This window comes from Mustela nivalis, assembly GCF_964662115.1.
Source record: "Mustela nivalis genome assembly, chromosome: 9".
Classification (NCBI taxonomy): domain Eukaryota; kingdom Metazoa; phylum Chordata; class Mammalia; order Carnivora; family Mustelidae; genus Mustela; species Mustela nivalis.
The window spans coordinates 100736969-100761312 of record NC_139028.1 but is presented as its reverse complement, the minus strand read 5'-3'; the positions used below and the strand labels follow the sequence as shown (position 1 = coordinate 100761312).

The following is a 24344-nucleotide window of genomic DNA, read 5'->3' as shown; positions in this document are numbered from 1 at the left end:
ATGTTGGCACTGGTTGGCAATGAGTTGTGGCTCTGGGCTCTAGTCTAGGTTCCAGCAGCTGAAGGGGAGGGACATCTGAACCAGTGTGATGACGAGGGGCCACTCCAGCTGATCAGGGCTGCACCCACGCATCCTTAAACCATTCTCTTTGTGCCCCAGAGTCAAAGGACGGGGGTTCGAAACTGCACCCCAATCTCTCCCACAAGCCAGAAGCACAGGCTGTACCCTGAGCCCTCGTTCCCCACCCAAGCCGCCGCAGCAGGATCAGGCTGTTGCTCTGGGGTCTGAGGAAGTTTCCCTGATGAAGACACAAGGAAGAGGAAGGTAGCTGCATGAACAGCCAGGAAAAGTGTGTTCTCGAGCAACAGCCTATGTGAAGGCAGCTCTGAGGGGAAAGAGTTTGGACACATAGCCCTGGGCCAGACAGCGAGTGGGAGACGGCAGAGCCTTGAGGCCACACGGAAGATACCAGGATCCATCCTGGGAGTGCAGGAAGTGACCCACGGGCGAGCCACGACTCGATGTGCGAGCCACAGAGAGCACTCTGGCTCAGACGGGGGCGGCGTCTGTGGGGCCTCAGAGGATCGGGGGAGTGCCTGGGGTAAGCAAGTCCCCAGAAATGGCCATGCCCCATCCCAGATACATATGTGCTGTGTCTATCTTCTTCGTCTGCAGTTTTCGTGTTCATTTTCTCACCTTTTTCTTTTTTTAAGATTTTATTTCTTTACTTGAGAGAGAGAGAACACAAGGGTGGAGGGGGGAGGTACCGGCAGAAGGAGAGGGAGAAGCAGACTCCCCACTGAGCAAAGAGCCTGATGCAGGGCTTGATCCCAGGACCCTGGGATCCTTACCTGAGCCAAAGGCAGATGCTTAACTGACTGAACCACCCAGGCGCCCCCATCCTATTCGTTTTCTTCACAGTTTCTTTGGATGAGCAGAACTTTACACCTCAGTGAAGGCCAATTTATCAAATTGCCCTGTTAGAGCTACTATTACTAATGTCCCATCTAAGACACCTTTTCCTACCAGAAGGCCACAGAGATATTCCGTGATGTTTTCTTCTAAGAATTACAGAATACCCTCCACTCTATAATAAAAAGAAACAACCCAATCAAACCTGGCCCAAGGACTTGAATGTCTATCTCACAAAAGTAGATATTCAAATAACAGTCAAGTGCCCAACGTCATCACCGGACATGCAAGTGTAAGTTAAAACCACAGTAAGAGAACACCGCACAACTACAGAGCGGCCGAAGTGAAAAAGCTGACCGTGACTACACTACATATAGAGCAGGCTGCAGAGGACCCCAGACTCTCACACCTGGCCGGAGGAGGTGGACCCCAGGACGACTGTTCTAGAAAACAGTATGGCGGTTCTTTAGAAATCAAACACATACCTACTGTATGATGCAATCATTTTACTCCAAAGTATTCATCCAAGAAGGAAAAAAAAAAAAAAAAGGCATGAGTCCACACAAAGGCTTATACTTGAATGAATGTTCATGTAAGTTGATTATAAAGCAGCCCAAGATTGGGAACATCCAAATGCCATCCAAGGATGAATGGATAAACAAATAATTTTATGTGTATACACAGACAACTCTAGGATTGAACACCATGCAGGGGTCAAAAGTAATGAGCTACTCACGTAGGCAACAACACGGGTGAAACTCCGAAACATTCAGCCGAGTGAAGGAAGTCAGACACCAGAGCAAGCACGGCAGAAGTGGGCCATGTCTAGGAAGTTCTAGAACAGGCAGAGCTAATCTACAGTGAGACAAAGCAGATCTGCGGTTGCCTGGGAAGGAGCCAGAGGGAGTGTTATCTCGCCGGGAATGTGGATTACATGGGTATATACGTCATCGAAATGCAGTGGATGGACTGGATGTCAATTGTGCCTCAGTGAAGTTTGTAGTTCCTTCCAGGGGGAAAAGAGAAGAAGTTTCTGGGTGTAGGTTGATAGGGTCTCCCTATCAACCTAGGTGATGGATGTTGAGTGTTGAATCACTATCTCATACCCCTGCAACAAATACAATCACACTGGATATTGACTAACTGGAATTAAAAGAAAAACTTGCAAAAAAAAAAATAATAAGAGTATGTTAACTATTTTTTAATTAATTTTTTAAGACATGCTTCTGTTCACTTATTTATTTATTTATATTTATAATATATTTATAATATATTAACTTGCAATATTGTGTAAAGGTAAGGGCCACAACACGTTGATATGATACATTTATTTATTTTTTATTATTTTTTTTAAAGATTTCATTTATTTATTTGATAGAGAGAGCGCACAAGCAGGGGGAGCAGCAGGTAGAGGGAGAAGCAGGCTCCCCAATGAGCAGAGAGCCCAAGGCGAGGCTTGATCCCAGGATCCTGAGATCATAACCTGAGCCGAAGGCAGACACCCAACCGACTGAGCCACCCAGGCGCCCAGATGGGATACATTTATAGACAGTAACATATCAACTCACATAATCCTCCCTTCTTTCTCATGGTGGAAGTAGTTACAGTCTAGTCTCTTAGCTGTTTTTTTGACGCTGATGCAATCTTGTTGTCCATATTCACAATTCTGTGCATCAGATCTCTAGGATTTATTTGTACCCTTCAAGGACATTTCTTCTACTCTCCCGTTTTCAAAAAGCCCTACAGTCTGGCATTGTTACCAAGCATGCCAGGGATGTGGGAGCAGAGAGAGAGAGAGGCACGCACAGGCTGCTGGAAGGTTTCCTTTCATTCATCATCCCCCAAAGATCTGTTGACCCCTACTATGTGCTATTACAGCCTCTGAACAACAAAGGCCGGGAAGATAGTGTCCCATCCTCCTGGGAGCCAACAGTCATTATGTATGTGTGTGTGTGTTCATGTGTCACACTTCTCCAGAAGTTAACCTCACCTTTTCCAATGACCAACAAAAAAATGTTACAGTATTTAAAAAAAGAAACAGTCACTCAGCCACCTCTTGGCTCCCCACTGTCCTAGCCCCTGGTAGCCTCAACACTAGGATCTACATTGAGGAGTCCCTGGCGGGGAGCCAGGTGAGGCAGGGGATGGTCTCCAAGTGGACTCCGGTGACTGTGGGCTGGCCTCCAGCAAGGCCCAGGGTGCAGACACTGGCAAGGTTTCCCCCAGCCCACTCCAGGCCTCACTGCCTCTTTCCTACAGGCCTCTGGCACAGCCGCATGATGCCTGAGCTGCTAGTTTCTGGCCACATTTGTTACCTTTTGCACAAACCCCAAGAGCAGCCAATCTCCTTAATATGTGTCATAGCCCTGTCCCATCTCACTCGCTTTCTCTTCAACAGACAGAAGAACGACACGACCAACCTTAACCTAAAAAGCAGGCATTCCACCGACAGGCTCAAAGACCTGCCAGAATGCCGAAACTCTTCACCAATGTCCCCCACTTGTCACTCCAGCCCTAGGAAGGTGGCAGGTTGCAGGGATTTGCTTGGCCCCATTCTGCCCCTGCTGGAAGCAGGGTCTTGAAGAGGGACATGGAAGTTCCCAAGTTGGGGCTTGTGGCTGCCATCCGCAGGGCCAAGAGCCCTTCCTGAGATTGAAGCATTGGAATCCCCATTCTACAAGGGGGGAAATTGGAGCTCAGAGATGACATGACATGACGAAGGCCATACAGTGTACCACTCGGCAGGAACTGGATTCCAGAGCTTCTGCATCATGCCATTTTCTCCTTAACAGACCTCAGAATCATGAAGGAAATGCCTGGTTTGCTGCAATCAATATAGACTGGAGGGAAGGAATGAATGAATAAGTGAATGAATGAATGAATGAATGAGTGAATAATGAATGAATGAATGAAACCGGAGGAGGTAGGAAACACACCCAGCTTCAGAAGGCATTTGCACAGAGCCCGAGATTATTCCCTGACTGAATCTCCCCACTTTCCCTGGAGCCCTTGCTGGGCTTGGCATTTGGGTCAAGGGGTCCCAACTAATCCAGAGTTCTGTAGGCCTGGAGGTGGGGAATAAGCAAGACCATCCAGAAGTCTGGTGCAGCACGTGTGTGTGTGTGTGTGTGTGTGTGTGTGTGTGTGTGGTGGGGAGGGCGGAGAGGACACTTTGGAGTGAGGGGATCTGTAGGAAGGAAGGAGTGTGCGTAGCCAAGGACATGGGGATGCTAAGTGGGAATGGGGATAGGGGCGTAGGAGAGGTATGGGTAGGGTGTGAAAGTGTGGCGTGGATGGGTGTGTGCAGGAGTCTGCGGGTACGAGCAGGAGGGTGGAGGAGGTATGCGGGTAGGCAGATGCACGAGAAAGTGAGAGGGAAGGCATGGTATGCAGGAAGCCAGGGTGGGCACTTTGAAGCCATTGGAGGCAGTCCGGGTCTTAGCAAGGCCGCCATGGTGTGCTCCGTTCACTCCCTGGGGGGACTAGTTTTAACCACAGCCCTGATCCTGAAGGCTCCCAACCTGGGAAGGTCACTGTCCCCTTATTAACTTTCTCAGGATCTGACCCAGCTGCCCTGCCCACTCCCTCCTGCCTATAGCAGGTCAAAGAAGGGCCCTGTCTGAACACAAAAAGGGCACAGTGCTTTTCTAAGCATCTGAGGACAGCCAAGGAGGTTCTCAATGGTTCTGGAATTTCCACTCTCTCTCTGGCCCCACTGCAGAATCCTGGGGGTGAAGGGCCGGTCTTACATTGCATGAGTAAACTGAGGACAGAGCCCACAGGAAAACTGAGGTGGGGAGGAGGAAGGTTGAGGAGGAACATGCAAAGCTAGAAGCAAAGTGAGCACAAAGGGACTTCTCTCTGCAGAGAAAAGCCCAGGCAGGCTTCCAGGACAGACACAGTGAGCCTGTGGCCATCACGACGCCCATGGTGGCCTGACCAAGTCCTCCCTTGGCTCAGCGGGGCCTGCAGCCTGGGCTGAGCTCCACTGCCCAGACTGGACCTGAGAGCATCGGGCTGGGCCTCTGCAAGGATGTCCCAAGGGTCGCCCATGCCCTCGCCCACTGGACAGACAGCCACTGCCCGCTGTTTGGGACAGTCAAGGCCAGCCCTACTCTTAGTCAAACAGATGTCCACAGTCAAGATTCTGAGAACCACAAACCAGAGGACCATCAGCTCAGACCAGGACTGAGGGAAGGTCTCGGCTGCCTGGCTGGCCAGTGTATTCCCAGGAATATATTCCTAGTGACAACGCTCTGTGCGGAGAATGATCGAAGGAGCGGATTGACAAATGCGGGGTGGCCGGCACCGAAAACTTCCTCAGAAATCAAGCGGGCCAGCCCTCTCCCCACTTCCCAGGTGAGAAAACTGAGGCCTGGAGAGACGATGGCACTTCATCATCACAAACCCATTGCCAAGGCTACCACGAGGGCCAGCCATCCCCTGCAAGGCCCCCACTTCCCTTCTGAGGGCTGGTTAGTGAGAACTCACTCACCAAGCATTAGTGTGCACCTCTGTAAGAGGCCATTATTTTCCAACTTAGTCCGTGACAACAGGAGAGTTGTCAGCCTGGCTAGCTATGGAAACGAGGCAGCCCTTCTTCCATGTTTGGTAGCCCCCTTGCCCACGCCCCTCAAAAAGAGGAATGATATGGCCCAACCCACATTTCTAGCCCCTCCTCCTCCTTCCATAGCACTATGTTCTAAGCCACCAGAAGAGACCCCACTCCCAGGAAGACCCCTGGTTCACACCTTTTTGGCTTTGTGCACCTCCCTCTGCCAGAGCTACCCTTTCTTCAGGAGGTTAAAAATCCTTCAAGGCTCAGGACTTGTGGCAGCCCCTCTGCCCAGCCTTCCCCAGAGTCCTACCGACAGCCCATCATGCCCACTCCCCAGCCCCCTGTGGGTCACCAAGTGAGGGGCTCCTCCTCAGAGCTCCACTGTTCTTTGTCCACAACCCCCCTCCATACAGAGACACAGTGCTCTCCCCCAGCTCCTAAACCGGGGTTGGAATACAGTAGGTGCTCAATAAATGCACGGGGAATTACACTGACACCTTCACCCAGCCCTCTCTTCTGGAGCTGGTATAAAGATTAGAAGCAGGGCAAGGAAGAAAGGGGAGGGATGTGGGAGGCAGGCGGCGGGGAACCACAGCGTGATCTGTTAACAGTGGGAGAGGAGAGAGAATGAATTCATTTCCTCCCTGTAGGTAATGTGCCTGTAAATATTCACAAACCACGCAAGTCCTCTTAGCCTTCCCATTAAAGATAAATGCATAAATAAACTGGTCTACCCAGGGGCTTGGCACGCAGGCTGTTCTTCCTGTCCTAGAATAGCAGGGTGACTATTTATTTAGTTGTACCCCTCACGGCCCGCCACAGTCCTAGAGGGTGTCCAGAAGTGGGTGACCAGGAGAGCAACCCCCACTCTCACTGGGAGGTGGTGGGGGGTTTGCCTCCAAGACCCGGGGAGTTGCCGACCCCATGGCGTGGAGGCCAGAACAGGTGGCCTCATTTGCCAAGTGTGGGCTTGACTGAGTGTGCTTCCCAGCCCCATACCCCAAAAACCTGGGCACCCCGTGGAGGGTCCACAGGTCACACCCAGAGAGGCCTTTGTGTTCCCAGTGGATCCCTTGTTAAGGAAAAAACAAATGGTTCCCAGAAATGCTAGAGATGTATGACCTATGGAGAGGGACACTGAAGGTCCGAGACAGACACGCCATATGGGGGCCAGTGTCCCTGGGGCAGTGGTAACCAGGTCCGTCCTGAATAACCCACAGCTCCCTCTCAGCATCTTCTCAAAGCACACAGGGCAGGGTAAACATCCAGATGGCAGCAGGAAGCAGGCTCAGGGTGTGGGGGGCACTCTCCTTTCCCAGCTGATAGCGCAAGCTTCTGCAGCACCAACTGGGAGCTTGGAGCCAAGGCCCAACCCTGTCGATGGGCTCAGGACATGAACCAAATGCAGGAAAGCGAGGATAGTCCGGACTCACTTAATCGACTCCCAGAATGACAATGGCAAACCTCTTAAGAGCACTTGCCCGTGGAGGAGCTCGTTTGCTTTTAATCTTCATGGCAGCCAGAGGTGGCAGGGGACTATTTATCATCCCCATTTTACAGATGGGAAAACAGAGAGGGACAAGCAGACTCCCCACTGAGCACGGAGCCCAATGTGGGGCTTGATCCCACCACCCCAAGACCACACCTCAACCTCAAATCAAGAGTCAGATGCCCAAACAACTGAGCCACCCATGCATCCCTGTGCATGCCATTAAAAAATAATAATTATATATATATATATATATATATATATATATATACACACACACACACACACACATACACACACACACACACGGGTGCTGGTGTGCAACTCACGTGCATAATTACCTTACTTCATCTCAACAGCTGCTCTGGAAGGTTTTTCCAGAGGTTTTATTGAGGTTATTATGCCCAATTCACAGATTAAGAAACTGAGGCTCATGAATCCTAATGGTCTTCTGGCAGGCTGGCTTTCAAATCCAGGCCAACTCATTACAGCCACTTCTGCCACCTTCAAGCTCAGATTCTCTATTAGCTGCACAGACTGGGAGCAGTTTCCTTCACCAGGCAGACCTCAATTTCCACGTCCATCAGAGGTGCCTTCCTGAGCCCCACCTCGCCCAGGTGGCTGGGAAGAGAGAGGTGGCAGCCGATGTGAACGGCCACCACAAAGCACACAACCCCCACCTCAGGCTCTCAAGCCCAAGCACCAGCTGCACATAGAGGACTGACATTTACAACAGCGCCGCTCGAAGCCCCCCAGGAGGCTGGGCCAGCAAAGAGATTCAATTATGGTCATTATGGTGCACTTAGGAAAACCAGGGAGCAGTCTAATACATTTTAGAAAGATTTGCAACAACAGAGGTTGAATCCAAACGAGTTTTCTACTTAACCCTCAGTTAAACAGAAAATCCATTTAACCACAAGGCAACACTGTCTTTCTGCTCTGCAGTCAATCACTTTGCATCTTACTGTCTGCCGTGTAGATGTATATTTTTATCAACCTTAAGCTGCCTTGGAATAAAAAAATAAGTTGGAATAAAAAATAAGTTCATTGATGGAGAGAAAGATGTCAGAAACCTCTGTGGGTCTAAGCCCTGTCTCAGCACCCTCCAACCTATTACGTCCTCGGACAAGGCAGGAAGCGATTGCTTATACTCATCACTGCCGAAGACGCTGGTGGTGGGCTCCCTCAGAAGCGGCTCCCTCAGAAGCAGCTCCACGGGGTCCCAGGGGAACATCTCCCTTGCCTTCTCCCCCTGGCAGAGAGCAAACCTCTGCAGTCACTGGAAGCTTCCAGAAAGAGGCTGGAGAAGGGATGTTCTTAGCGTGAACCACAGGGACTGGATTCCTTGAGCATCCCGTTAATATGGATGGGACACACTTAAACCAAAAGAATCCTTCGCTGTCTACACGCAGTTCCCATTAACTGGGCAGCCTGTGGCTTTGTTTGCTACAAGCCCTGTAGCAACCCCTTTCCAGGGGGCACACAGCTGACAGTGGGCAGTGGGAGCCCACAGCTGGCGGTGGTCGGGGAGGGGGGCGCCCAGGCCAGGGCTGCTCTGGGAGGAGTCCACAGAGCTGTTGTGCAGCGGGGTTGATGGGAGCGGAAAACAAGCAGGAAGCCCAGCCGACCTGCTCTGGAGGTACCTCTGCAGACCACGAGCCTGAGTGGGAACAAAAGCAGGAAACAAATGGGCCTCTTGTCCTGGGGTGGGGAGACGGGGGATCTGAATGATGTCTCTTCCCTCCTTTCCCAAGCTCTGTAACATTGTTTTATTGTCTTAACAATAACAGCGCACACACGCACACCAAGGGCTCCACTTTTCTTATCTTTGGGAGTATTGGGTGGTTCGATCAGATTTCAAGTTCATTGAAATGGGGGGCACTTGGAGAATTTTTCATCTCTGTATCCAAGAGGGTGTTTAGTTAATGACGGAGCGAGGGAGAAGGGAAAGGCAAGGGGGGGAGGGAAGGAGAGTGGGGAGACTTCTGAGCACTTCTGAGGGCCACAGGACCTCCCAGACTGGGGGAGCCAGACTCTACTGCCCCAGGGGTCCTCGCTACCCATCCTGGGTGGGGAGGTCCCTGCAGGCCTGGGTGCTGTTTGGACAGCCAGCAGCACAAAGCCCAGCCTCGGGTCTGAGGCCCCCTGCGTCCCAGACCCTTGCATTCACCCAGCATGGGGACCCACTGCAGCTCACAGGGACAGGTCCCAGGGAGCTCCCCGCAGGGACAGAAAGCAGATTCTGCACCCTCTGCTCTGTCCCGGCCCTCTCTCACGGGACACACTTGCCTCTTGGTTCAAGTCCAGTTTAAACAGATGTTGTGTTCCTAAGAAGTCCTGCCTTTGATGTCTGGAAGAAAATCTCAGCTCCAAAGGGACATTTCCTACCTAAAAGGCTCTCCGGGGAGTCTCGGCAGAAATAAAACCCAAAAGCCCTGGATTTTTATCTCTCGGTATTTATGAGGTTTTTCATTAGAACGGCTGCCTCCGCAGACTGCTCTGTGGAAAAGGAACAGAAGGAGTGAGAAGGAGGGAGGGTAGGGATCTTACCAAGCAGGGCTGGACGCGTCCCCAGGAGGGAGGCAGCCTCATAGCCACCAGGGAGACCGCCATCGGAAGGATAGAGCTTTCTAGAATGCCGGACACCGTACACAGCCGGTTCTCAGAAACCGATGAGCCAAATACCTACCTGCTCGGGTTCTGCCCCACCTCCTGCCTCAGCCTACCCTGGACACCTGGAAGGCCTGTCTACCCCAATCCCGCCTGTACACTACCCCATCACACAGGAGGCGCCGCCACCACGTCTCCTCCAGAACATTCCAGTCTCCTCACAGCCCCTCCCAGCAACACCCTCTTGGAAAACACCTCCCTACTGGTGTCCAGTGGGAGCGGTTGGGGCAAGGTGTGGGTACCAGGGCACGAATTGTTTGTAGGGTATTTAAAAACCATCAGAAAACCAACCAAAAGCTGAGGATTCTAAACAGTGTCAGGGATAAATCGTTCTGCCTTGGGAAAAAAACAACAACAACAAAAAAAAACTTTGATGTTCTAACAACTGCTGTGGTCGCTCTGAGTTCCCATCTTTCCTCTACAACTGGACTGGTTTCCATCCCCGTAACTTATTTATTCCCAACAAGGGGTCTGTACCTCTGAACCCCCTTCACCTCTTGCCCATCCCCGAGCCCGTCCCCACTGGCCTCCTCTGGTTTGTTCTCCAGATTCATGAGTCTGTGGCTGCTTCTGCTTGCATTTGTTTGTTTTTAGATTCCACGTGTGAGAGAGAACGTGTGCTGTTTGCTCTTCTCTGACGTCTCTCACCCAGCATACCGCCCTCTAGATCCAGCCATGTTGTTGCAGAAGGGAGCGCTCATTCTTTTTAGTGACTGCGTGATAGTCCAGCGCATATGCGTGTGCGCGCACACACACACACACACACACCCCACATCCTCTTTATTCACTCATCTGTCAGTAGACACTTAGGTCGCCTCCATATCTTGGCTATGGCAAATCATGCTGCTTTGGACGCAGGGCGGCAGACATCTTTCCAAAGCAGTGTTTGTGTACTCTTTGGGTCAACACCCAGTAGGGCAATCACTAGATCACATGGCATTTCTATCAGTAATTTTCTGAAGAACCTCCATAGTGTTTTCCGGAGTGCTTGCCCCCAGTCTGCATTCCCCCCAACAGGGCATGACGGTTCCTCTTTCTCCACATCCTCGCCAACCCTTGCTGTTTCTTGTCTTCCTGATAGTAGCCATTTTGACTGGTTGTGAGCTGATGTCTCACTGGGGTTGGGATCTGCGTGTCCCGCACGATGAGTGAGATTGAGCATCTTTTCATGCGTCCGCTGGCCGTCAGTATGCCTTCTCTGGAAAAAGCCTATTCAGTTTCTCTGCCCATTTTTGAAATCAGAATAGTTGTTTCTCTGGTATTCATTTTTATAAATTCTTTATGTCTTTTGGATATGAACCCCTTATCAAATATATTATTTGTAAATACCTTTTCTCATTCAGGAGGTTGCCTTGTCGTTTCATGGATGGTTTTCTTGGCTGTGTGAAAAAAGCTTTTTTTATTTTTGTGTTGTCCCAATAGTTTGTTTTTGTTTTTGTTCCACTACCCCCCCCCCCACCCGGCCTGAGGAGACAGATCCATAAAAAAGTTGCTAAGGCCAATGTCAGAGAGATTACTGACTATGATTTCTTTGAGCCTTTTGGTTTCAGGCCTCACCTTTGGGTCTCTAATCCATTTTGAACTTATTTTTGGGTGTGGTGTAAGAAAGTGGACCCGTTTCATTCATTTGCATGTAGCTGTCCGGTTTCTGCAACACCATTGTTGAAGACACTGGCTTTTCCCCATCGTATATTCTTGCCTCCTTTGTCATAGATTCATTGACCATATAAGTGTGGGTTTATTTTGGGGCTCTCTATTCTTTTTTAATTTAAATTCAATTAATTAACATATAGTGTATTATTAGTGTCAGAGGTAGAGTTCAGTATATAACACCCAGTGCTCATTACATCACGTGCCCTCCCTAATGCCCATCCCCCAGTGACCCCATCCCCCACCCCTCTCCCCTCCAGCAGCCCTCAGTTTGTTTCCTGTGATTCAGGGTCTTCTATGGTTTGTCTCCCTCTCTGATCTCCTCTTGTTTTATTTTTCCCTCCTTTCCCTATGTCCCTCTGTTTTGTTTCTTAAATTCCACATATCAGTGAGATCATATGATAATTGTCTTTCTCTGATTGACTTATTTCACTTAGTATAATACCCTCCAGTTCCATCCACATCATTTCAAATGGCAATATTTCATTTTCTGATGGCTGAGTAATAGTCCATTGTGTGGACAGATAAGACAGATGATTAGATAGATAGATACCACATCTTCTTTATGCATTCATCTATTGGGGACATCTGGGATCTTTCCATAGTTTCACTATTGTGGACACTGTTTCTATAAACATTGGGGTGCCAGTGCCCCTCTGGATCACTACATTTATAGGGGTTTGGGGTAAACCCCTAGTAATGCAGTTGCTGGGTCATAGGGTAGCTCTATTTTCACCTTCTTGAGGAACCTCTATGCTGTTCTCCAGAGTGGCTGCACCAGCTTGCACTCCCACCAACAGTACAGGAGGGTTCCCCTTTTTCTGCATCCTTGCCAATTTCTGTCATTTCCTGACCATTCTGACTGGTGTGAGGTGGTATCTCACTGTGGTTTTGATTTGTATTTCCCTGCTGCTGAGTGTTGTTGAGCACTTTTTTCATGCATCTGTTGGCCATTTGTATGACTTCTTTGGAGAAATGTCTGTCCGTGTCTTCTGCCCATTTCTTGACTGGATTATTTATTCTTTAGGTGTTGAGTTTGAAAAGTTCTTTGTAGATTTTGGATACTTTGGGATCTCTACTCTGTTCCATTGATCTACTTGTCTATTTTTGTGCCAGCAGCATATCTTTTTTATTACAGCTTCGAAGTACATCTTGAAATCTGTGATTGTAATAACTCCAACTTTGTTCTTCCTTAAGATTGCTTTGCCATTCAGGGTCTTTGTAGTTCCATGCAAATTTTAGGATTATTTGTTCTAGTTCTGTGAAATAAACTATTGGTATTTTGATAGGGAACACATTAAATCTGTAGATGGCCTTGTTTAGTATGGACATCTTAATATTAATTCTACTAATCCATGAGCATGGTATATCTTTCCATTTGTTTGTGTTGCCTTTACTATCTTTCATCAATGTCTTAGGTGAGTTTTAACAATATGTGTGTAGTAAAAAAAAATATGTATGTAAGCTTCAAATGAGCACATTTTCATAACTTAGAGCTTAATAGGCACTGTGTTTACATGGAAGTTGGTTCAAAGAACACCACTTATAGAGCCAGACCCAGTGCAAGCTGATTCTGCTAAGCACATTCATTTCAAGAATAAGGATTCAGAATCTCTGGGGTTTTCATCTCCTACTCCTATGCCACTAGCTATTCTCCCATGCAAACAGTAGATTTGAACTAACCAATGATAGCATAGTGATTGTGAGGATGAAGACAAAGAAACTGGCTCCATCACCACTGCTGCCATGTCTGCGCAGGTCATCCTCCAGACTGTGTGGAGTTCACTCTTTTGGAACTTTCCCTGAGTATGTCTTTCTTTTTCAAGATATCCATTAATGTAATTAAAAAGTGTGAACCCATTACTTTTCCCCTTTTTGTGCTCTAATGTTTGTTTGTCAATTGGCCTGGTTGTATCCATGAAGTCTGCTAAAAGGAAAGTTTCACTCTCTGTGTTTCTTGTCCAGCTATTATGAGAATTAATTTTATTTCATTGTTATTACCAAAAATAATTTTGTGGCTTACAGGAGGCAAGTACCAATAAAATCCTCTTCCTTGAGTGTCAAATACCCAGCCGCTGCTGTTCTATTTTATGTCAGGCATTGACAGCTTTACAGGGCTTTCCTTCAGAGCAGGCACTATGCCCAGGTCTTGCTCTCAGAACTGCAATCTCTTACTCATTCCGTGCCACTCAAGAGCTCCCAGGACACTGTGAAAATAAGATCCATCTGTTCTAGTGTCCGGCATGGGCCACTCACTGGGCAGCTCCAGAGAGCCATGAATGGGCAACTTCCCAGGTCTCCAAAAACTCTGCATCCCCTTCCATTTTCTCCATCTAGGCTCACACCCTAGATGATCTCATTAAGGCCTGGGGTTTGAAATACTCTCTTTAATAAACTATGGCTTCCAAATTGGTCTCTCCAGCCCTGACCTCAACCCTGAACTCTAGGTGTGTACCCCCATCCACATCCTTGCCACTTGCCATTTGGATGGCTCGTAAGAGCTTCAACTTAAATGCCCCAAAACAGAAGTCTGTATGTTCTCCCTTCCCATCTAACCAAAGCCTAGCCCACCCAAGACTCCCATCTAGAGGCACAAACTCTATGGTTATCCCCAACTCCTCTCCAACCCCATCTAACCCTTCAGTGGTTCTGTCAGCTCTACTTTCAAAATGCATCCTGAATGTTTGAGCTTCTCAGAACCTCTGCCACCATTTTGCCTTTCCAGATCACCTCCTCTCATGCCCGGATTCTAACATCAGTCTCCCCTCCCCATTCCCTATGTATAGCCTGTTCTCCACCCAGTCAGAGTGATCTTGGTAACATGTCAGTTGCATCCTGTCTCTTGTATGCTTACTGGCTTCCCATCACACTTAGGATCAAAATGCAAAGCCCTCACCCCAGCTGGCAGTTCCTCTGCTTCCACACCAGCCTCACTCCAGCACGGTGACCCCCTCGCTGGTGCTCCAACATGTCAGACACCCACCTGCCTAATGGTCCTGACTCTTGCTGTTCCCTTCACCAGGAAGGCTTCTCCCCTAGATGCAAGTCAGAGCTTCACTGTGTTCAGGTCTCTGCTCAAAAGATATCTGATCAGGAAGACCTTCCCAGAGCCCCTTCCTTGAAACAGTAAACCCGTGGCCAATCTGTCCCTTCCTGCATCTCATGCTGCCTGACGTTCAGTTTATTTATTGGTCTCTCTCTCCTCAAACAGAAGATAAGCACCACGAGGATGGAGACCTGGCTGTTTTGTTCACTACGATCTCAGCATGTAGCACAGTACCGGCTACACAACAGGGACTGAACATGTATTTGTGAATCAATGAATGTGGGCTCATATTTACTATTCGCCTTCAAACTAACTCTGGGCTAGGTGATGTCACCATGCCCATTGTGCAGATATGGAAGCTAAGAATCAGAGAACAGAAGGGATTTACTCTCAAGATCCCTGAGACGGTAATAGATCTACAATCAAAACATGGGCTCCATAGGACAGGAAATCAATAGGAAAAAAATCAACAAAACCAAGAGCTGGTTCTTTGAGAATATTGGTAAAATCAACGAGCCTCTAGCCAGGCTGACTAAGAATATAAGAGAGAAGACACAAATGACTAATATCAAAACCAAAAGAGGGGACATCGCCAGAGTTCCCATGAACGTTAGAAGGATAAGAAAAGAACACAATTACTGATTCTAGGTCCATAAATTTGATAACTTGAATGAAATAGACCAAGTCCTGGAAAGACACAATCTGCCCAAACTCATACAAGAACAGACAATTTAATAGGCCTGGACCTATTAAATACATTGAACTAATAACGAATAACTTTTCAAAACAGAAAACAGGCCAGATTCACTGGTGAGTTCTACCAAACATAATAGGAAGAATGGGTACCAATTCTCAGAAATCTCTTCCGGAAGACACAAGCAGAAGAAATGCATTCTAACTCAATCTACGAAACCAGCAGTATTCTAATACCAAATCCAGACAAAGAAAAGAAACCCACAGACCCAAACCTACATGCAGATGTTTAGGGCAGCTTTATTCTTCCTTTGGAAGCAACCAAGATGTCCTTCGGCAGGTGAATGGATAAATAAGCTTGGGTACATCCAGACATTGAAATATTCAGCGTGAAAATTCTGACACCTGCTACATGATGGATGTCGAGGACATTATGTGAAGCGAAATAATCCAGGGACACACGCACGTGCACACACATGCACCTGCACACACACAAAATAATCCCAACACACAAATACTGTGTGATTCCATTTATATAAGGTACACTCAGAGGACTCCAAATCACAGAGCCAGGAAGAAGAAGGGGGGTTGTCAGGGGCTGGGAGGAAAGGGGAATAGGGCGTTAGTGTTCAACGGGTTTAGAGTTTCAGTTTTACAAGATGAAAGGAGTCCAGGGAATGGATGGCGGGGAATGGCTGCACAATAATGTGAACGTATTTAGTACCTCTAAACTGTACACTTGAAAATGGTGAAAGCAGTAAATGATACGTTATGTATGTTTTACTAAAATAAAAAACTTGGGGCAAAAATGAGTAGTCGAGTCATGAGAAGACATGGAGGCATATTTCTTAAAGGCGTTTTTCTTTTTGTTTTGTTTTGTTTTGTTTTTTTACGATGTATTTATTTATTTGAGAGAGAGCACGCACTCACGCAAGCAAGTAACCACCGGAAGTGGGGAGGGGCAGAGGGAGAGAATCCTCCAGCAGCCTTCCTGCTGAGCCGAGAGCCAGATGTGGGGATCGATCTCAGGACCCTGAGATCACAACCCGAGCCAAAACCAAAAGTCGGACACTTAACTGACTGAGCCACCCAGGTGCCCCTTAAATGCATATTTCTAAGTGAAAGAAAGCCATTCTGAAAAAGCTGCATCCTGTATGATTCTAATGATAGGACGTTCTGGAAAAGGCAAAACTGTGGAGACAATAGAAAGATCAGCAGCTTAGCGGGGAGGAAGGGATGAACTGGCAGAGTACAGAGGACTTGTAGGGCAGTGAAACGATTCTGTAGGACACGATCGTGGTGGCTACATGTCATTACACATTTGTCCAAACCCACAGAATGAAGGCACGCCCCCAGCAGTGAACTGGAACGCCAGCTCCGGGCTTCGGGTGGTAAGAACGTGTCAGTGCGGCTTCTGTGGTGTGGGTTGTCCACAGTGGGGAAGCAGCAGGTGAGTGAGAATGTGAGAACTCTCTACACTTTCCCTCAGTTTTACTGTGAACCTCAGACTGCTCTAGAAGATAAAGTCTATTTAAAAAAAAGTCCTGGGGCGCCTGGGTGGCTCAGTGGATTAAACCTCTGCTCAGGTCATGGTCCTGGGGTCCTGGGATCAAGCCCTGCTTCCAGCTCTCTGCTCAGCAGAGAGCCTGCTTCCTCCTCTCTCTCTACCTGCCTCTCTGCCTACTTGAGATCTTTGTCTGTCAAATAAATAAATAAAATCTTTTAAATTAAAAAAAATATATATTAAATTAAAAAATCCTTCAGGGTCCAGAGTTCACTCTTCTTCCTCCATCCCACAGTGCCCTTCTATCCTAACAGAACCCTGCCCAGACCCCAGGGAGGGAGACACCTTGGCGACCCCCAAGGCCCAAGGGGAGGATGTCACTCATTTCTTCTCACATCAGCAGCTCTGGGCCGGTCATTAAACCAAACCCCAGCTAAGACAACAGCACTGCCAGCTGATCTGGGCTTTTCCCTTTTATTTTTTTAGGCTGTTAATGATAATATATTATTTCACATTCTGAATTAATAAAAGAGGCAGCCGGGCACAGCAGAGTGATCACCAGACCCAGTGGGAAGGAGAAAGACATACCTAATAGCTATGTGACCTTGACATACCTAATACCTAATAGCTGTGTGACCTTGAGCAAGTCACTTTCCCTCTCTGTTGCTGACAGGCATCTGATGATGGTGTTCCTATTCCTCCCTCTTCGTCATGTCTGGCCATTTGATAGTGCTTCAGCTGTGATTCATAGTGTGAATATAGGTCACCACTAAAACAACAACAACAATAATAATAAAGCTTCTTTTCTTTTTTCTTTTTTAATAATAAAGCTTCTTAAGGGCACATTCTGCTCAGTTTTGTGGCAGGAGCAGAAGAGCAATGATTTGCTCTGTTTTTAGATGAGGAACATGAAGACTTATTAGTATCTCTCCATGACGTTGAAGAGCCCACAGAACGCAGGGGTCTGTCTGGCCTCACTCTCACAGCCAACCATGTCAGAGAGAGGGAGCATCTCCCCAGGAAAATCTCCACAGGCTTTGTCTCCTCCCAGGGACAAGGTTGCATCCGGCCCTCAGATGAACCTTCTTGTGTAAATTTCAAACACTTGAAAAAGAAAGGAAGGAAAAGGTTTGGGATGGAAAGGATCCAAGAGGGCAGAAAAAGACCAGGTTGCTGTCAGGAGTTACATATGGACACAGGGCTGGCCTGAGGCCAGAAAGTTCTGGCAGACGTTGGGCTGAGAGAGCAGGAAACTGGGGTGGTGAGAACCTGTCATCCTGTCCCCTCACACACGTGTCCCTGCCAGAGCATGACGGGGAAGCCAGGAGGGAGAGGAGGCCCGGCAGCTGGGGCTCCATCCTGGGCTGAAACTCAAGGCTCACACCCCACCTTGCACTCCATAATGATACCCACCCTTTCTGGAATGTTGCTTCCTTCCCAGGTGATGGGCCACACACCTGAGATTCATTATCTCATTGAATCTTGACCACAATGCCCACAACAGCAGGGACTATCTTCACGTAACAGTAGAGCAAACGGAGTTCATCTGCCTGAGCTCATAAGTAGCTAAACAACAGCCCCGAAGTTCATCTAGTGCCAAAGCTACGCTTTCCCTCCTGCATGAAACTGCCCCCTGATTTATAAATACTAGGTAGAAAATGATGTATGTAGCAAAAGCCAATGAAAAGATGAGAGCTTGAATCCAACTGGGATGCGGGACTCACCAGACCCCATGCCGCGTCGGCTGAATGAACAGAAGTATGAGGTCTGGACCGAGGGAGGGGCTGGTTCCACCCAACTTGGTGGGGGTCAGAACATGGCCAGAGCTCTGGCCTCAGCTCTGAGGGTTGAACTGTGAAAATGCCCAGTTCAGGCTATAGTCCTTCCAGAGAAGGGTCAAGAGAACAGGAAGTCAGGAGTGCACCGAGACCTGCATAATTGGAGGGAGGCAGCAGTAGTGATGACCTTTCACCATCAAAGGGTAAAGTGTGTGAAGTGGGGATGCCGGACAGCAGCCTGGAGGGAAGGGGGTGATGCCTCTTCTCTGTGGCCAAGCAAATGGTGGGTACCAGAAAATACATTTGAGCGCAGCAGAATAAGACACTTGAACCTGTCACAGCCTGCCCAGGGCAGCCCAAGACAACATAGGTGACAATGGAGGCTACACGCCACAAGTCCATAGAGACAGGTGGGCAGGAAACTGACAACAATTTGCCCGGTCCCATGGGGTAGAGATTCCGCCAAGCATTCAGTTGTCTTCAAGTCCCTCCCAACCTTTGCAGAGCTGACCTGTTGACCCCTACTCAACCCTCTGCACCAGGGGCAGAGGGTACCAATCCACCTTATAGAGGCAGTGAGGGGCTTAGTGATGTCAAACAAGCTGCTTGGGGTCACGCAGGGGAACAGAGCTGTGACTAGCATCCAGATCTTGCTCCAAATCATCCTGGGGGTGGGTAGGAGGTTCATCAAGCTCAGCGGGACCACTGGCTTTTACTCTCACCTTTGGCATCTCCAAGGTCTTTCCAGGATTGGGGAGGATCAGAACATCTCCCTTCCTGACTTCTCTCAATTCCATCATGACCTCTTTACCCCAATAACCACGGCTTCCCTCAGGGCGGCATCCTCTCTATGTTGCACTGCTTTAGATCATTCTGGAAGTCTCCCAACCACCCTCATTTTCCTCTTAAGTTCCAGGGACATTCGGAGGTACATTAGAATCACCAGGGATCTTTAGAATAGACTAGGGGTCCTCTAGGAATTACATATAAAGCTATAAGAATCAAAAACAGCATGGTAAAGGCTTAAGGACACATAGACAAATGGAATGGAACTGAGAGCCCAGAAACAAACCTAGACCCCACGGCAAGTTGATTTTCCATAAGAGCGCCAAGACTAATCAATGGGAAAAGCCCCTTTCAACAAGCAGGGCTAGAAGAACTGGATAACCACGTGCCCAAGGACGAAGTTGGACCCCTACCTCACACCATATACCCAACTTACCTCAAAATGGACCTGTGACCTACATATAAGAGCTAAAAACCATAAAACTCTTAGAAGAAAACAAAGGGGTAAATCTTTTTGACCTTGGATATGGCCATAGATCTTTAGGTGTAACACTCAAAAGCGTGAGCTACAAAAGAAAAAGGAGATAAACTGGAACCTGGATACAGGTTCTCCTGGGGCAGCCAGGCTTCTGTCATCCCATCCTTGCCACCTGCTTCTTGTTGTCAGATCTCAGGATGGGAAAGAGCCCCAGCTTCCTGGAAACTGCCTTCACTAGCTCACTCAGCCTGCTGGAGAGGGCTGGCTGGGGGGATTAAAACCATCAAGGGGACCTCTTTCTCCCAGAGCTCCGAATTCCATGCAAGGCTGGGTGGAGAATGCAGGAGGAGAGCCACAATGAGCGAGACAGGGTGATGCCCTGAGTCCTGTGGGGGGCCTTGTGGATACTATGGGTGCCTCTGGGGGTGCTCTGGGGAGTCACGGAGGGTCTATGAGTGCTGTCACTGGCAACGTGGGAAGCCATCGCGGTGCTGTGGGGAGTGGCTGTAGACCTTGTAGGTGTAGAAGGGTGGCTGCCACGTGGGATAGATTTGAGGGCACTGTGGGTGCTGTGGCCAACACAGCATTCTTGGGATAGGAGGCCTGTGTTTAGGTCCCAGTCTGACCGCTTTTGGGACATGAAACCAGAATAATTTACAATTTCTCTGCATCCCAGCTATCCTCACCTATAAAAAACTTATTAACACCTACATCTTGGGGTGTGGGGAGGACCAGCGATTATCTACAGAAAGGGTCCTGTAAATGTCATCGGGAGGGAAGTGTAAACCACGGGATAAAGGCTCAGGAAGAACTGTTCACACCCACACCTGGGGTGTGCCCCACACGCCGGGGTGTCAGAACAGAGAGCTGACACAACCCAGGCCCCCCTCTTGGCCCTTTTTTAGACCACGCGTGCAAAAAGAGGTATGTGTCTCCACGGTAACCTCCCTGTTTGGTCACAAACACCCGACTCGTCCATCCCAAGAGCCCAAGCCTCTTCAAGGAGGTCACCTTGGGAGGCCACATGATCCCAGGGCGCTTCTGTTGTTCAGAGTAAGCAGGAGGATCCTCCCCATCACAGCCCCCCAGTGAGGCGCATGCTATCTGCCCATTTGACAGGTGAAAAAACGGAGACTCTGGACACGAGATCACTCACGGGAGTCAAAGAGCTCCCGAAAAGCGGAGCTGGGACCCAGCCTCCACCAGTCCGGGCCCCAAAGGCCAGCAGACATTTCCCACAGTGGTACATGCTTGTCTGCCTCCCGGTGACGGTCCTCTTTGTCCTTCCCCAGGACTCTACACCAATCTGTTTCCTAGCTAACGAGGGGGTTGGGTGGTGAATCCGAATCGCTTTGCTCCCCTGCAACCCTCCTGAAGGCAAACCGAGAACAAAAGCACCCCGGCTGCTTTTCTCTGTGCTAAAGAGGTTCCTGCCTCTTGTACACGGAGGCCCATGGTTTTCCCCTGATGGAGAAACATCCCCAGCAGAAAAGTCCTGGGGAAGTTAAGCTTTTCCTGACTCGCTTCAACGCCTTCTCCTGATTAAGAAAAGCGTGCGGGATACTGGCTCTGTGATAAGCCAGTGGCTTCCTGTGGGGAGCAGGGCTGGCTGCCAGGAGGCTGCGGGTGAGATTTTGGCCCAGGCAGCCGGCAGGGTGGGGTGAGCCGCACGACATGGGGGCCTCAAGCTCCCCAGCCACTGTCTACCCGGGGCCGTTTGGCCTTGCATTATCTGCCTCTGGGAGCCAGCCACCATGCCTTGGGTTCCGGCCTGAGACACCGCAGCCGGCTGGCGGTACACTCCAGAAGTGAAAGGATGAGGCAGGTATCAGATCAGTGACCGGGAAAGTGGCCCAGTGCTTCTCAACCAGGGTGCCAGAAGCAGCTGGAACCACAAATGCCATCACATGGTGGGGTACGGCACCCCACATTGTGTACATCCATCGAGCCTCGCACCAGCAGTCTTGGGGTGGGAAGGTGGTAGTGGGGGGTGGCTAAGGAAGGGTCTGTACCTCCCTCATCTCATCTTCTCCCCAGAACACCCCCCTGGGTAGCACTTATGCTCCCATTTTAGAGATCAGAAAACCAAGACCTGCAGAGACGTCACAACGAGCCCCAAGTGTCAAAGCCAAAAATCCAGAATAAGGAAACAAATCATTTTTATGTCCTTTCAAGCGATGTGATTTCAAGAGGTGATCTGGCTTAAAGGATTTGGTTAACCTTAAGATTCAAGTCATGGAGGCACGCAAAGGAAAATAGACGAGCCTTGTAGGGTCCTTCAGACGGCTTCAAAACTCCACCATATCTCACTCGCTGTTGTGTGACCTTGAGCAAGTCACTTCACATCTCTGAGGCCCAGTTCTCTCCTCTCTAAGATGGAGGTGATTGTGGTGTCAAGACCACGGGGCCGTTATGAGGACTGAATGGACACTGCGGGGCCTGTGCCTAGCACAGAGCATGGCATGCCAAAGATCTGTTGGTGCTGGTTGATCCGAGGTCTCCCATCAGCCAGGCCTCAAACAGTCCATCTGCCTCTCAGACTCTGTGGTCTTTCCACTGAGGGTCTGAGGCAGCCTTTGGCCAACACTGGCAATCAAATCTCCTCAGAGCCTCCAATGTCCTTCCTCTTCACAACCTTCCCCAAGCCCCCACCCCCTCTCTGCCTCCCTGCTGCCTCACCACACCCGTCACTTCCTCTGGGTCAGCCTGGGGCTGGGAACCTCAGAAACTGAGGCCCTAAGGCCTGGGACAGAGATTCCAGTCATTGCTGCCCATTCTACTGGTGAGAAAAACAAGGCCCTATGAGAGAAATGACTTCTGAAGACCCTTGAGGCACAATGGTGGTCCAGACTGGGCCAGAGGACAGATGTCCTGGCTGTCCTGGCTCTTTATTCAGGAACCTTCCATGAAGCCACGCAGCCCATCACTAGTCCTGGGATTGTGGGCAGCCCAAGAAGCTTCTGGAACCCAAGAAGAAAACCAAGACTTTTCTATTGTCATTTCCATCCTGGAATGCGAACTGTATCCAAAAGACAGTCCTGAGATGGAGGGTGGGGGAGTCATTCTAGGAAGGTTTTTTCTTCTCACAATCCCAAGACTATGGTGGGTGTGGAAGTGGGGAGAAGGGAAGCGCTCTGCCTTCCCTGGGAGGGCTCACTGCCTTCCGTGCTTCAACCCTCACTTCCTGGACCGACCCTGAGGAATGACCATGATGGGCGGCCCACTCATGGGGCAGACGCCAGCCCCAGTGAGACCCCACCTTGGCGCCAGCCTCTCTCTCCTCACACCTCAGCCGTGCTCCCCAAAACTGAAGAAATGTCTGGGTTGGGGATAAGAGGGAAGGCGCCCTTTGCCTGCCCTGCCCTCAGGCACCAACCGAAAGCTCTCTCACTTGGCCATGGAGGGTTCGTTGAGTAGAAAGAGGAGAGGAGAGAAGATCAGACTCTTATTTGAAGAAGCCGACGCCATGTTGCCATGTGGCCAAACCATACCTGTTTCAACTGGTGTCTGTTCCTTCCGGGAGACTCAGGATTCTCTTGAGGTGTCCTTTCGATGGCTTCGGGATAAATTCTAGAAGAAGAAGAGAGAGACATAAATTTTAAAAAGGCAGCAGCTAGGGGGCTTGTGGCTGCTGGGGGCCACCTCAGTTCAGGTGTGTCCCTGTAGCTTAGGTTCCTGCTCTCTCCTTCTCTCTCTGCAGGTGTAGAAGCCAGATGGGGCAGCTGTGGCCAGAAAGACAGAATCAAGCACCCAGCCTCATGGAGGCTTCCAGGAGGTGTCCCCAGAGCCTACAGACTGGCACATATTTTCAGTTTTCCAAAATCAGCCCAGGAGCCTGTACAGTGTGGCGTGATGACATCACGCATGCTAATCACATGTCTTTGCTTCTGGCTAGAACATTACCAACCCGTTGTAGAAACTCCACTCTCCTCAGGCAGGGAAAAAAAAAGAAAAAGAAAAAGAAAAAAATGCTTTCTGGGTAATGGTGAAAATGCGAAGGAGAATTAATCATGGCTTAATGAATGCAGGCTTTGGGGGCAGACCAACATTTCCCAGATCTGGTAACCATGAAGAGATAGAAAAGAAGAGAGGTCTTCGGTAGTGAAAAAACAACTCAGCCCCCGAGTGCGGGGGCCAGAAGCCCAGCCTCTCCCCCACTTCCTCTCTGTCAGTTTGACGGAGAGCCCCCGGGTCACAGGAGAAGGATCAAATTCGCTGCGTCCAGGCCGCATACCTGCCAGCCCAGGCCGAGGCCAGCCCTGGGGGACCGGCTTGTTCCCATGCACAGCCGAGGAACAAAAGAGCAGAGCTGACAGCACAGATGGGATAGCCGAGTCCCCTGACCCCAAATCTCCCAGACTCCCGCCCTTCAGGACCGACTGCGCCAAAGAAGCTGCGGTCAAGTTTCACGTTGTCTCAGACGCTGATGTTGACAATCCCATGAGCCAGTGTCCCCGCTTTGGGGATGAGGGCCACGAGCCCTGAGGAGTTAAATAACTTGCCCAAGGTCGTCATGCCCAAATGCGGCAGAGCCGGGACTAGAAGGCAGGTCTGTTGGAGGTCAAACCTGGCATCAGTACCATGTCCATGGGGCTGTGGGGAGAGACACAGGCACAAGAGCAACGAGCACCAGGTCTGCTCCACGGATCCTAGCTCAGTGCACACGGCGCAGACAGCAACTTCTCGGGACTCCCTGCAAACTGATGGGGAACAGGGCTTGGCCCGAAGACGTGACCCCAGTTGGCTTTCTTTGCCTCCAAAGTCCACCCAGGCAGAGTCA

At 49.6% G+C, this 24344-nt stretch overlaps 1 protein-coding gene across 5 annotated transcripts in view; it reads right to left on the bottom strand.

Moving 5' to 3' along the window:
* TSPAN18 (tetraspanin 18) overlaps window positions 1-24344 on the bottom strand; it is a 177557-nt gene that overhangs the window by 123434 nt on the left and 29779 nt on the right. For all 5 annotated transcript variants that reach the window (XM_082684050.1, XM_082684051.1, XM_082684053.1 and 2 more), the window contains exon 2: window positions 23056-23134. The gene's annotated coding sequence lies outside the window, so the exon portion shown is untranslated. The remainder of the gene's footprint in view (window positions 1-23055; window positions 23135-24344) is intronic.